The sequence below is a fragment of the Engystomops pustulosus genome, chromosome 8 (genome assembly GCF_040894005.1).
Source record: "Engystomops pustulosus chromosome 8, aEngPut4.maternal, whole genome shotgun sequence".
Classification (NCBI taxonomy): Eukaryota; Metazoa; Chordata; class Amphibia; order Anura; family Leptodactylidae; genus Engystomops; species Engystomops pustulosus.
The window spans coordinates 52787176-52802709 of NC_092418.1; the positions used below are offsets into that span (position 1 = coordinate 52787176).

The 15534-nt window shown below is 48.2% G+C and overlaps 1 protein-coding gene across 4 annotated transcripts in view; it reads left to right on the forward strand.

Annotated features, from left to right (window-relative positions):
* The window catches only part of LOC140075287 (UTP--glucose-1-phosphate uridylyltransferase-like), a 289870-nt gene that overhangs the window by 31736 nt on the left and 242600 nt on the right, over window positions 1–15534 (forward strand). The window lies entirely within an intron of this gene.

Here is a 15534-nt window from a genome sequence, read left to right on the forward strand (position 1 = left end):
CTGGTCTTCTGGGGAGATTCTCCGTTGGGGCCCGGCTTGTTCTTCTCATTGTATGGAGATCCCTCGTCCGCTCCCTGTCTGGACTTCCACCTTGTCTCCCAAGCCCCTGGAGGGGCTCCCCGCTCCATACTTGGATTTCGCAGATGTGTTCTCCAAAAAACAGGCTGAGACTCTTCCTCCACATCGTCCCTATGATTGCCCCATCGACTTGCTGCCCAGCTTTTCTCCTCCACGGGGTCGGGTGTACCCACTCTCGGTACCTGAGACAGCCGCCATGTCTGAATATATTAAGGAAAATCTGCAAAGAGGTTTCATACGTAAATCCTCCTCTCCAGCTGGTGCAGGTTTCTTTTTTGTCACCAACAAAGATGGCTCTCTTCGCCCCTGTATAAACTATCGCAGTCTTAACAAAGTCACCGTTAAGAATCGCTACCCCTTGTCTTTACCAAGTTGGATCTTCGTGGTGCCTACAACCTTATTCGCATCAGGAAGGGTGACGAGTGGAAGACCGCCTTTAACACTCGTGATGGGCATTTTGAATATTTAGTTATGCCCTTTAGACTTTGTAAAGCGCCAGCCGTTTTCCAGGAATTTGTTAATGATATCTTCAGGGATTTATTGTACAGCTGTGTTGTGGTTTACCTGGATGACATCCTCGTGTTTTCTGCTGATCTCAAGTCCCATCAGTCCCATGTACGGCAAGTGCTCAGTCGCCTCAGGATTAACCATCTCTATGCCAAACTGGAAAAATGCCACTTTCATCAAAGGAGCCTTCCATTCCTTGGCTACATTATTTTCCGATAGAGGCATTCAGATGGATCCCGCTAAACTATCCGCAGTTCTTCAGTGGCCATGCCCAGTGGAACTGCGTGCTATCCAAAGATTCCTGGGCTTTGACAATTATTATAGGCAATTCATTCCACATTTTTCATCGATGGTAGCTCCACTGGTGGCGCTAACAAAGAAAGGTGTAAATTCTCGTCTCTGGCCTCCAGCGGCTGAGGAGGCCTTCACGAGATTAAAGACTGCTCTTTCCTCTGCATCTGTTCTTACCAGACCTGATACCGAAAAGCCATTCTTTATGGAAGGCGATGCCTCTTCCGTAGGAGCTGGAGCGGTTCTTACCCAGAAGGGGTCTAGGGCCGAACTCTCTCCTGTGGATTTTTCTCCAAAACTTTTTCCTGCGCAGAGAGGAATTATTCTATTGGGGATCGTGAGCTTCTGGCTATCAAGCTTGCCTTGGAGGAATGGCGTCATCTGCTGGAGGGAGCTCGATTTCCAGTCAGGATTTACACGGACCACAAGAACCTCCTGCACCTACAGACAGCTCAACGGTTGAACCCACGTCAAGCCCGGTGGTCCCTCTTCTTTTCCCGTTTTGACTTCCAAATCCATTTTCGCCCTGCCGAGAAAAACATCAAGGCTGACGCCCTGTCACGTACTTCCGATGTTATGGGGGAGGACTATGCTCCGAGACACATCAATCCTCCAGAGAGGCTTGTGCTGGCAGCGCCGGTGGACCTTCGGCAATTACCTCCCGGCAAGACTTATGTAGGACCTGGGCTTTCGAAAGAGGATCCTGACCTGGGGACATTCCTCTCGAGTGGCTTGGCATCCTGGGGTGCAGCGCTCTGTGGCCCTGATTTCCCGTTTCTATATGTGGCCTGATTTGGTCAAGGACGTTCAGGATTTTGTGTGGTCGTGTGCCTCTTGTGCTCGCAATAAGCCCTCACGACAAAAACCAGCTGGTCTTCTGTTGCCGTTACCCGTGCCTACCTGCCCGTGGTCTCACGTGGCTATGATCAGTAATGACTGATCTGCCGCCATCTTCTGGCAATACCGTTATCTGGGTGGTAACAGACCGCTTTTCTAAGATGTCCCATTTTGTCCCTCTACCAGGTTTGCCTTGAGCCCCACGTCTTGCCAGTCTCTTCTTCCAGCACGTCTTCCGGCTTCATGGCCTTCCCCGGCACATCGTTTTTTGATCGAGGTGTTCAGTTCGTGTCCAAATTCTGGAGATCTCTGTGCAACCAGCTGCAAGGGAAATTGGACTTTTCCTCTGCCTATCATCCTCAGTCCAACGGCCAAGTGGAGAGGGTGAATCAGACTTTGGGGTGCTATCTCTGCCACTTTGTGTCCGCCCATCAGGACGACTGGGCTTCTCTTTTACCATGGGCGGAGTTTTCCTACAATTCCCTGGACTTCACTTCTGCTGGTTCTGCTCCCTTCTTTATTAATTATGGACTGCATGAACGGCCTCCTCTTCCGTTACCTGTGTCTGCAGATGTTCCTGCTGTGGAGGACTTGGTACAGGATCTTAAAGCCATCTGTGAACAAGTCCGTACCTCATTGCTCCAAACCTCTGCCAAGACCAAGCGTCAAGCGGACAAGAAACGTCGGCCTTTTCCTGTCTTAGCTCCTGGTGACAGGGTCTGGTTATCCTCAAGGCACGTCCGACTGAAGATCCCTGGCTACAAATTGGGACCCCGGTTCTTGGGTCCATTTGCAATCCTCAGTCGAATCAACCCGCTGGCCTACAAATTGCGGCTGCCTCCTAGCATGCGCATACCCAACTCCTTCCACGTTTCCCTCCTCAAGCCAGTCATCTTAAACCGCTTTGCCTGACAAGTTCCTCTCCCTCCGGCACCACAAGCGGATTCTACTGATGTCTTCGAGGTGAAGGAGATCCTGGATACTAAGACAGTGAGAGGTAGGCAGTTGTTTCTGGTAGACTGGAAAGGATTTGGTCCTGAGGAGAGATCTTGGGAGCCAGTGGATAACATCCCGGACAAGAGCCTGCTCCAACGTTTTCTCAGGCCCAAGAAGAGAGGGAGGCCGAAGGGGGGGTACTGTCACGGGTGCTCCCGCGATTCCTCTCTCGGATCGCGGGTGCATCTGTGCTCCTCCGTGTGCCCCCGCTGCAGCCCGGTCTCCTCACTCATCTCTCTTGCCTGCTCTTCCCCGGACTGCCGTGCGCGCGCATCCCCGCCTCCTAGGGCACGGGCGCGGCTCCTGTCGAAAATTTAAAGGGCCAGCGCACCGCTAATTGGTGCACTGGCTGAACACCTCACCTTTAAGAATCCTGCCTCTTCCTGTGTCCCCTGCCTGATCTTTGTGCCTCATAGCCTTAGAGAAAGCTTCCAAGCGAGTATTCCTGCGTTCCTGTGTATTCCTGCGTTCCTGTGTATTCCTGCGTTCCTGTGTGTTCCCGCTCCTGAGTCCTGTGTTGCCGTGTTACCTAAGTTCCTCCATGTTGCTGTGTTCCGTGTGCCTGTGTTCCTGTTCCCACCTGCCTGGACCTCCTGTAGCTGACACCGGACTTGGACTTGACGTTGCATCTCTGCCGCCTGCCCTGACCCTGTGCCTGGACCTGACTACGAGATTGTCATCCGCTAAGGTACCTCGACCTCGGCTGCCACCGCGGGCTAGTTGCATCTGGGAGCGACCTGGTGGTATCCTGCCGCAGCAAGTCCAACCCGCTTTGCGGCGGGCTCTCGTGAATACCAGATGCCGCTAGACTCCGGTCCCAGGTGTTGGCTAGTTCCACCTCCCGCGGTGGTCCAGAGGATCCACTGATCCTAACAGTTATGTTTCCCGTTTGGAGCAATCATATGGTACAGAGATAGCCACCCTGAGAGAGGAAGTACAGCAGATACAGTCCATAACAGTAGCAACTGAAGCAGCCCAAGTAGCTATGCAAGATCAGATAAACAGTCATGAAGTTTAATAACTACGCATACCTAACAACTTCAGTACCTAACGGACCAATTTGATGATGCCGAGAATAGGGGCAGGAGGAATAACATCCGGTTAAGGGGCCTACCAGAGTCTGTGGAACCAGCTCACTTACACACTGCTTTGCGGTCTCTCTTCAACTCGATAATGGAGGTGCCGGAGGACACCCCAAAAGAACTGGACAGAGCTCACCGAGCCCTACAAGCGCGCCCTCTAGCACACCACTCTTCATGGGATGTCATCTGCCGGGCATATAGATACCAGCTGAATAATGCCATAATGCTTAAAACTAGATCCATGGATCAAATCTCCTATCAAGGGAGATGTCCAGCTCCTTCCTGACCTCTCCAGATTGACTCTGCTCAAGAAGAGATGTCTTCTACACTTCCCTACTATTGTTGCAGGCTTTGAGTATAGCCCTATAGGGCATAGGTTTAGTTTGTTTACTAGTTTCCTTTATTACGTTAATACCCCAATTGTTTTGTCCTGAGTTAGTGTGTATACCTGTCTGCATTTGAACTCCGCTCAGTGTCCCCCCTCTTGCCCCCCTAGACCCCTCTTTGTGTCTTTCTTCCAGGAATTCCCATTTATACGTACTCCATGGCAACCTTGAAGATTGGATCCCTGAATGCCAGAGGCCTAAATGTACCCCAGAAGAGGGCCCAGGTACTTTATGGAATGCACAGGCAGGGAGTAAAAATCTTATACTTACAGGAGACACACTTCAAAACCGGACATTTTCCAGAAGTCAGAGATAGAAACTTCAACACCTGGTTCCATAGCTCTAATTCTGAGTCGCGCTTCAAGGGCATCTCCATCGCTATCCACCGTACAGTTCCACACATCTACTAGACGAGGGTGGAAGGTATTCCTTCATCAAAATAAAACTATTTGATGAGGTCTTCACCCTAATCAATATATACCTACCTAATCGCTCTCCAGTCCCAACTTGTAGAAACATTTTACGGGAGCTAGCAGGGTTCTCGGAGGGGATGCTGATTCTGGGAGGGGACTTCAATTTCCCCTTTGATGTCAAACTCTACACTTTCTCAGGAAGTAAACATGTGCCCATGCGGCAACTGGGTTGCCTTAAAGAGGACCTATACAACCTCCAATTAGTAGATGCCTGGCGCATCCTCCAAACCAAGGACAGATTATACCTATTACTCCCCTGCTCACGACTATTACTCCCCCTGCTCACTATTAATCCCCTGCTCACGAATCAAGAAAAGGTCGAATAGACCTTTTCTTGATACGGAACAGGGCGTTGACCTGGGAACCTTCGGCAACTATAGGTAACATTGTCCTATCAGATCACGCACCAATATACCTGACAGTATATACCTGACCTAGCAGACCTCATTCTACTAAGAGACGAGATAAAGGCTCTAATGGACCAAAATTCCCGGGCACAGCGCATACAATTTAAAAGCCGTTTATACGGGCATGGGACCCGATGGATTCTCCCCCGCCTTCTATCAAGAATTTAGGGAATCTTTGACCCCGCTCATGACGAGAACTTTTAACTCCATCTCCCAGCTCTCAGCCCTCCATCCCCAGTCCTTAGAAGCCAATATTAGCGTTCTTTTGAAACCGGATAAGGACCCCCTGTCACTAGCAAACTACAGGCCCCTTTCCCTCTTAAATGTAGACCTGAAATTATATTCCAAGATATTGGCAGACTGCCTAGCCCAACTCTCACTCACATAATCACCACAGATCAAATGGGGTTTGTAAGATACAGGGAAGCTAGAGATAATCTGATTAAACATTCCTCTTGATGAAACACGCCCAGAAAAGGGTTATCGACGCGGAAAACTCCTTTGATAGGGTGCATTGGGGCTTTATGTCCGCCGCACTCAAACAACTGGGGCCAGTTCCTGGGAAGGGTAATGGCCCTTTACCAACACCCCACCGCCAGAGTCGGGGCCAATGAGTTTTTTTCCCCAGCAGATACCGTAGGGAATGGAACTCACCAGGGGTGCCCCCTATCACCCCTGCTGTACGTGATGGTTATGGAACACCTGGCCACAGCCATCAGACATAATCCAAACATCCATGGGATACAGGTAGGCCAGAGACAATACAAACTAGCTTTCTTTGCAGATGATCTCATGCTATATGTCTCACAGCCGACAGTATCGCTCCCGTCCCTACTGAAAGAATTTGAAAAATATGGCCACCTGAGTAATTTTAAAATAAACATTAACAAATCCGAAATGTTAAATGTATCTTTGCCGCCCGCAGAAGCCCAATTTATCAAGGAACAATTTCCCTTCTGTTGGCATCAGAAGACGTCACTAGAGTCCCATTAAGCATTTAGGTGTCCACGTACCAACTGACCTATCAAAACTATACACTCTCAATTATTTACCCTTGCTGGAACGTACACTAAAAGATCTGATGGGGTACAACAGAAAACAGTTGTCTTGGTTCGGCCGTATTAACGTAATAAAAATGGATATACTGCCTCTCTTCCTATACATCTTCCAGGGCATACCGATCACTCCCCCGTCCTCATTCTTCAAGTCCATCCGGTCAGCTCTCATTCATTTCATCTGGGGCGCTGCCCGCCCCCCGGATAGGATGGCGGTTCATGATCAGGGCTAAATCAGCAGGCGGAGCGGGCTTGCCAGATTTCAGATTATACCACTAGGCCTCTGTTTTGGTGCGGTTACTCGGTTGGCATTATCATTTACACACCAAACAGTGGGTACGCCTGGAACAATACAGCTCTCCAATCCCCATAAAACTGTTACCATGGGTGTCCCCCCAGCGCACAGAAATAGAATCTCAAACTCTCTTTCTAGCCCAGATATTGAAAACATGGAATGGTCTCTCCAAAATAAGATATTGTCCATGGGGCCCTCTCACACCACTATTTCAAAATCCGGATTTCCAACCGGCATTCTCCAAGACAATGTTTTTGGGTCGTTATAGCCACGAAGACCTCCGAATGCACGACATTCTCGGAGGGGCACTGATTCCACAGCATAATGAACTCTTGGAGCGAGCGAACTCCACCAAACTATCCTGGTTAGAACTGACCCAGCTGAAATCTTTCCTCAGAGGCCTGGACTCATGGCTTCCTATAATGCCCAACTCAGCCCATTTGAGGCCCTATTTCGTTCAGAATCCCCTCCAGAGCACTATGGGGCAGATTTACTTACCCGGTCCATTCGCGATCCAGCGGCGCGTTCTCTCCGCTGGATTTGGGTCCGGCCGGGATTTATGATGGCAGTTCCTCCGCCGTCCACCAGGTGGCGCTGCTGCACTGAAATGCATCTGAAAGCACCGGAATACACCGAGCTGGACCAGGTGAAGGTAAGGGCTTCCCAAGCAACACATTTTCGGTTTTTAAATGCGGCGGTTTTTCCGAATACGTCGGGTTTTCGTTCGGCCACACCCTCCGATTTCCGTCGCGCGCATGCCGACGCCGATGCGCCATAATCCCGGGGCAATTCAGGTACAATCGGCGCAAATCGGAAATATTCGGGTAACACGTCGGGAAAACGCGAATCAGGCCCTTAGTAAATGACCCCCTATATCTCCCAATCAGATACCTCAACCTTATCTAGCAGGTTGGACCAAAGATCTGGGCATCACATTATCTACAGAGGACTGAGACAAAGCATTTTTATTTGCTCATAAGCTATCGGTGGCTAGTATAGCACAGGAACGCAATTCCTAGCCAGATGGTATAGAGTCCCGGCCCATCTACACTCTATATACCCCTCGATGCAGGACACGTGATGGAGATGTAACACAGACAGAGGCGACAGGCTCCACATCTTTTGGTCATGCAGTGCAATCTCCTCATTTTGGAACCAGGTCTTTGAAGTTGATTCTGAACCCGTAAAACACCTGAAATTGCCCTACCCTCTGTGCATCCAGGAGCTATAGGAAAGCAAAAACGTAACCTCTTGAGATTCGCCCTCATTGCCGTGCGGGCCGTAATCCCCCTAGATGGCGTTCTGGTATGGCCCCTACCATCTCTGATTGGGCACAAGAAATGCTACATGGAAGAGATTATGGCAGACACCTCAGGCACGTTGAAGCAATTCAAAAAACTGTGGCAACCCTGGATAACATTTTGCAAAACTCAGGGATTCAGAAACCTCCTAAATGCGGATCCGCAACTTGATTCACATCCGTAATGTTGCCATTGCCATCCGAGATGGTTATCATATAGCTCTTTAAAACACACTGGGAAATCTCCTCTTCCCTTTCCCACCTATCCCTACCCCCATGGTATCTGTTGTTTCACCCCCTGTCTTTGTCCTAGCCCCCTCCCTCGATTGGGGTTGTCTGATTGTGATTGTTTATGTTTCTATGTATTTCTTCTCCTCATGACCCTCTACTTATGGTTTCCCACATCTGGCATGCTGGCGGTACCATCCTGACCATGTGGCAATGCTTAGACACAACTCCGCATAAACCACCGCTCAGACTAGCGTGTTATAGGCAGATATTCCCTATCATCGTCTATAAACTCAGCCACCAGGTCACACTCAGGATAACATGACATTCACAAGAATGCACATCCCCCAGAATGCACAACCTTGATGAACCTCGAAATCCCTGCAGCCACACGCCTTTATTATTGGACTAATAACGGCTAAGGAGAACCACATTCCTATTTGTTCTAGTATTTTATATGTTGTTAGTAACTTGTACATAAATGTTGGTTATTCTAAAAATGTATTTAAATAAAATGATTGAACATAAAATGAAGTACACGTGAGGAGAAAACAATCTCAGAATTGTTTTGATAAGTAACAGTGTTCAAAAGTTATAACCATATAAGTGGGGCGTGTCCGGACGAGCATGATGGCGGACGCAAAGTTTTGCTGCTCCGAGCTTTCCCCGTCTGCCAGTACCCGAATCTGCTACACCCCAGGCCCGTATGGGGAAAAAAACTTTATGGGAGGACAGCCCGAGAACCCCGCAAACATCTGACCCTCTTACCAAGGTTGGCCTCCTATGTCCACCGGTCCACTAGGAATCCCGCGGCTACCGCAACAGTTCAGCGGCTGGGCGCCAATTTGCCCTCTTCCTCTCCACAAACACCTCAGATGAGTCTGTGCTCAATCTGAGGCAATCCGGTGAGCGAGACCAGTGCCCCTGCGTCAGCAGTTCCTCCTGAACCTTGCCGGCACAGCTCCACCTCTTCCTCCACGTGGGGAGGGCCTGACCCTCCGGAGGCGCCATCTTCCTCCACCACCCTGGGCTTGGCTCCACAGTCAACTCCATCGCTTTCGGGGGAGAGGAGTGTGTCGCAAGGCCAGCAGGCAGGTGAGCAGCACCCCCCCCCCTCACCATGCTTAAATCCAGCAGCACCTGCTTTCATCCCACAGCTGCAGGGCAGCCTCTCTGGGAACACTGCTCCATATAAGGATCAGGGTGACGCTTCTGTCCCCTACTACCATCCCCAAGCTCAATATCACATCTTGGGGGCAACTCCCACACTTGTAATGCCTCCAAAGCCGCAGAGACCCCCACCCTCTCCCACCAAGGGGGTTCACAAGGTTACCCCTGCTGCCGCATTTGATAATGCTGAGTGGCAATCCCTCTTTATGCAGCTTCATAACATGGTATTAGAAGTGAAGCAGACCTGTGAGGCCAGTATCGCTGCAATCCAACAAGATCTTAAATTACTGGGGGATCACGTGGAGGCCGCAGAAGGAGCTCATGATACCACTCGTCAATATATTGCCCTCCTGTGTAATACTGTTCAGCAACAGTCCTATGCCTTGAGAGAACACAATAGACACCTAGAAGACCTTGACAACTGGGGCCGCAGGCAGAACATTCGTGTGAGGGGCCTCCGGGAAGCCACTGGAGATGAAGATCTATCAATCACCTTAGAGGCTATTTTCAATATGATACTGGGAGAGCAGCCTTCCCATCGCATTAAATTAGTCCGAGCCCACAGAGGTTTAAAGACCAAGGGTACAGCCGCCAAGCCTTGTGACGTTATCTGTTGCCTGTATGATTAATAACTCAAGGAAGCCATTATGGCCAAGGCCCGTACTCTGACTTTGATGGGGCGCCCATACAACTGTACCCAGACCTCTCCTGGATAACCTTGCAAAAAAGGCGAGCCTTACGCCCCTGCTGCAGCAACTCAGAGACAACCACATTGTTCATAGATGGGGTTTTCCTTTTGCGCTTGTGGCTAGAAGAAATGGAAAGACGGCAACGCTTCGCTCCATAGATGATCTGCAGGGATTCTGTGACTGTTTGGGCATCTCACCACCTGACATCTCGGACTGTGAAGTCTCTGTTCCTCCCCCACCCCCTCCTCCGGTGTGGCAGTTAGTCCCCCAGAAGAGACGTCGTACCCCAGTGGTACCAGAGAGATCCCATACTCACTCACCTACTCAGATTCTTCCTGACCTCTCTGCTTGTGATGCCACAAGCATTGTGTCCTCCTACTTTCCGGATTAGGATTGGTACCCCCATACTGGCTTGATGTTTTTAAAATGTGTTGTTTTTCATGATTTACTTCTGTTTTAATTTTCTTACATTGCCCGTAGCTGGTAGACGTGGTGGATAGCTGGGTAGGTTCCAACTGGTATCTACCTGTGCCACTTTAGGTGCTTAGGGATCTTATTCTTTACCGTTGATACGGTGTATTAGATAGTGATATTGATCTTTTGATCGTTTCTGTTCTGAGATACTTTTGATTGATTTTTGTTTGATTGTATCTATGTTTTTATGTGTCTGTTGTGGTCATGCGTGTAATGCGTGTAATGCGTGGCCACTGTATCTCTCTTGGCTCCCACTTAAAGAGGGACTCTATGAGACAATTGACTGACCTACAGGCCACCCTGAGCCGCCTAGAGTCTGCCATGACTAGAACTCCCAATAAGCGCACACTTAGAAAACTTAACACCAGAGCGCAAATTAGAGATGTTCAGGGCGGATAAATCAATTTTATATACTAGACAATGATACTATGCATGGAGAAATAAGCCACTTACCTTATTAGCTACCCAGCTGCGGGGCGACACTTGTTTGAACACACCGCATGCTCTACGCCTTCCTGACGGTACGACCCACGACAGATATATAATATCTTTGAGGACTACTATGCCAAGCTTTACTCCTTGCCCTCCTTGCCCGACTGATCCGCTTGCTAGAGTGGAGTGCTTGCACTCCTTTTTAGACTCATATAACCTTCCATCTCTCTCCTCTCAGGCAGTTATGTCCTAATGAGCCAATAACTGAGGAAGAAGTGGCTATCTTGATTAAAGACCTACCGGGTGGTAAATCTCCAGGCCCAGATGGGTTTTCCTACAGTTATTATAGGACTTTTGCCCCTACTCTAGTCCCTAGGCTAGTCACTCTGTTCAACTCCTTTCTTGATGGTCAGCCCATCCCACCAACCATGACCCACTCCTTCCTAACTCTCATTCCTAAGCCAGGTAAAGGCCCCCTAGATTGTAAGAACTATAGGCCAATAGCCCTGCTAAATTCTGATCTCAAACTCTTTGCCAAAGTCCTGGCGACTCGGCTTAACTATTGGCTTCCCTCCCTGATCCATAAAGACCAGTTGGGTTTCACTCCATGTCGGCAAGGAGGGGATAATACCCATAGGGTCATTGACCTGATTGATGCAGAAGATAGGCTGGGTGACTCTCTCCTGCTTTTAAGTCTCGATGCGGAAAAGGCCTTTGATCGCCTCGGATGGCCTTTTATGTTTGCTACTTTGGAGCAGTTTGGGTTGCGTGGACCCTTCCTAGCGACGATCCGAGGTCTCTATGACACCACATCGGCAACAGTGTCACTCCCCGACGTCTCTTGGCCCCCTTTTTCCCTGCTGAACGGAACCAGGCAGGGGTGTCCGCTATTCCCTCTCCCTCTGCTAAGTATAGAGCCCCTCGCCGCAGCTATCCACCTCCACCCTGACATTAGCGGTTATAAAGTTTGAGACAAAGGGGCAGATTTATCAAGCAGTCTGAAAGTCAGAATATTTCCAATTGCCCATGGCAACCAATCACAGCTCCCCTTTAAAATATTCATGAGCACTGGTGAAATGAAAGCTGAGCTGTGATTGGTTGCCATGGGCAACTGGAAATATTCTGACTTTCAGACTGCTTGATAAATCTGCCCCAAAGAGTTTAAAATTTCTCTGTTTGCGGGCGATGTCCTCCCGACATTAACCCGACCCCACGTTATACTCCCAGCCCTTGATTCCCTTCTTACAGATTTTGGTCATCTCTCGGGGTACAAGGTTAAAAATGCCAAAATGGAAGCCCTTCCCATACAATTCCCACCAGAACAAATTGCTCTATTTAAAACCAACTATCCCTATAAGTGGTGTACGGAGTCCATTGGATACTTGGACACTCAATTATCCTCCACATATAAAACCCTGTATCGGTAAACCCCCCCCCCCCCCCCTATATGCGAACATATCCTTACTGCTCTCCAAATTGTCCACACTCCCTCTCTCATTATTGGGTCGCATTTCAGCCATTTAAATTACCATCTTACCTAAACTACTCTATCTCTTTGAGACCCTCCCTGTCCCAGTCCCGCTCAATGACCTTCGCTGCCTGCAGGTTTCCATCTTGAAGTTTATTTGGGCTAATAAACGGCACCGAATTGCTAAAGGTATCCTTTTAGCCCCTAAAGCCAAGGGAGGTCTCTCCCTTCCCAACCTTATTTATTACTACTGAGCTGCCCAACGGCGTGGTCCACGTTACCGGCTTACTCTAAATGGATGGATGTGGAGAAGCTGTGGCTTGCGCTGGCGCACCCTAACTCCCTCTTCTGGAATGATCCCCACTCTCCTCCATCCTCAGCCCTTTTGGGCCCAATGGCTCTGACTAGAGACATTTGGCGACTCTGTAACAAATGTTTTTCTTTGGCCTCCACCAACTAGGCGATGACTTCCTTTTTGTTTCATCCCAAGTTACCGGTGGCCTGACTGCAGCTGGTTCCGCGGCCTGGCACCGTGCTGGCCTCTTCCACATCGCTGACCTGGTGGATCCCATAATGCAAACTCTGATACCCTTTCCTGATCTCCAGGCCAAACACAGCCTCCCCCCTTCTTCCCTCTTTCAGTACCTGCAGATCAAACACTACATAAACTCCCTGTTTCAGTCAGACTGGATCTCAATACCAACCTCCTTTGAGCGACTATGTAAGCTTAACTCGTCAACTTCTGGACTTATCTCCTCGTTATATGCTATCCTAACTGACCCAATGCCTGATCAGCTACCGAGACACCACTACATGTCTGAATGAGATACTTATATAGGGGAAACAATATCCGATGTACTTTGGCTTCTTGTTTGGAGACGTGCAGCAAAGTCAGTAACATGTGTCATAATCAAAGAAAACCAGTACAAAATATTTATGCACTGATATCACACTCCTCAACTATTGCACACTCTTAACCCTACCCTTCCTCATACCTGCTAGAGGTGCGATAGACCCCAAGCCGATGTATATCATATCTTCTGGGACTGTCCCTTGCTCACACCTTTCTGGAGTCAAGTATAATGGAATCTCTCCCAGGTTCTCCCGCTAGACTTCCCATTATGTCGAAAAACCTATATACTAAACATTTTCCCACAGCCTCTTAGGAAGCACACTCTTATATTGGTTTTAAACATACTTACAGCTGCAAAATGCCTTATTGCTAAGTATTGGAGAAAGGTTACCCCCCCTTCCCGGTACAAACTATATGCTCACATAAAGGAAGTCAAGTCTATGGAACATTTATCAGCTACCCTCCAAAATAAGGCAGATAAATTCCACCTTGTATGGGACCCTTGGGACTCATACTGGATCACCCAGGATACCCCATAATTTTTTCCTGTTATAAGATTTCATTTATTCTTTTTCTTTTTCTTGTTTCTTTTATACACTCTTTTTTTTTTCTTACTATTGTTCTTTGTATATTGTAGAGGGACCTGTTTATATCCGCAGAGTAAGTGATGCATGAACTTCGCATATGGTACATGTATACCGATCCTTTTTTTCTTGCTTTTGAATACCGCACTGTTCTATAAACCTGATGTTACTCCCTTAGCGCTGACCCCCCTCCCTTGATCCATGTGTGGTTATAGTGTCATAGACATGCTCTGTTTATGATTTGTATTACTTAATTGTTAAAAATGTAATAAAGTTATAACCATATAAAGCGACACATGTCAGAATCCAAAAAATGGGGCTGAGCCTTAAAAATGGCTGTCCTTAAGGGGTTAAAAGAGCATAAACACATTACAATCATTTACACAATATTTACAATAGCACACATACAACGTATACAGAGCAAAACACAATATACAATAAATTAAGATTCACACAAAGCATTTACAGCACTTTTTTTTTTAATTGAAAAGACCTTTATACAAAATATTCACACAGAATTTACATGTGGTGTGTGCCATGATGCATCATGGGCTTTGTACAAGAGCACACAATAAATTAATATTCAATTCTAGCTCCTCTTGACACAGTTCACTGGATTCAACTCTACAGTGTTAATTTTTGGACATAGAAGTCTGAGTCTTAGATCATTTGGATAAATTGATTATTTGATACCTAACACTGACACCTGACTGACATCTCAGGTTGTCAGACACCTGAGTTTTATATATGACTGTCTTTAGAGAACACAGTTGCTTAAATACACTGTATCTACTTCCTGCCTAGCAAACATGCTCAAATGATCTGTGAGGATGACATCTGACAGTCTTTTGACCTCACATCTCACAGCCAGAGGTTTGTGTATTGGATACATTGGGGTAGATATACTTACCCGGTCCATTCGCGATCCAGCGGCGGGTTCTCTGACGCTGACTCGTGTCTTCCGGCGATTCACTAAGGTAGTGCACTGGTGCGCTGGTGCACTGAAGTCCGCCAAGGTCCGCCGGAGTTCACCAAGCTTGGCTGGGTGCAGGTAAGTGCGTGTCAAGCAACACTTTTTTTTTTAAATACGGCGATTTTTCCAAATCCGCCACACCCCCTGATTTCCGTCTTGTGCATGCCGGTGCAGATGCGCCACAATCCGATCACGTGGGAAGCGTACACAGCATGCAGAAGGCATGCATAAATAGAAGCTCCCGGAGCGCCCTATGTCAATGATGGTGTTTTAATAATAGACCTGAAGCTTTATTGAAAAAAACAGACATAAAATATTTTAAGGTGGCAAATTAGTCTCTGGGCACCGGAAAGTAATTTCATGGAGTACATTTTTCGCCAGGCCGGCGACTAGTGCAGAATGGTATATGCCCCATTCATATACAGGTCAAGCCTGAGTTTCGGCAGGAATTTTCTCTTAAAGGAAACCTACCACTTGAAATGGCAGGTTTAAGAAGAAAACACCGAGCCCCAGCTCAGGGTGAGCTGGTGCCGGAGCTTATTTTTGTTAGTGTTTTAAACCGCTGTATCGCGGTTTAAAACACTTTTTAAACTTTATAGCCGGCGCAGGGAGGTACACGTGTTGTCTGATTAACTTCTGCGGTAAGTTCCTCCATGTGGCATATGTGGCTCATCTCCCGTACCCAGTCAGCAAATGGTGGGGTATGGGGAGACCTCCAATAACATGGGATAACCAAACGAGTTGCAGTTAGAAAAAAGCGTAGGAGCCCCTTCTTTTGGGAACAAAAGGTTCCCGGAAGAATGGACAGCAGGCCTATCTTAGGAGTGAAAGTGACCGTGCGTTTGGTGACCACGGCATAGGTACTGGACACTCTCTCCCAGAAGGGCTTAATCTTATAACACTCCCACCATATATGAAGCATGGATCCACCAGCAGCCCAACAGCGCCAGCAGACA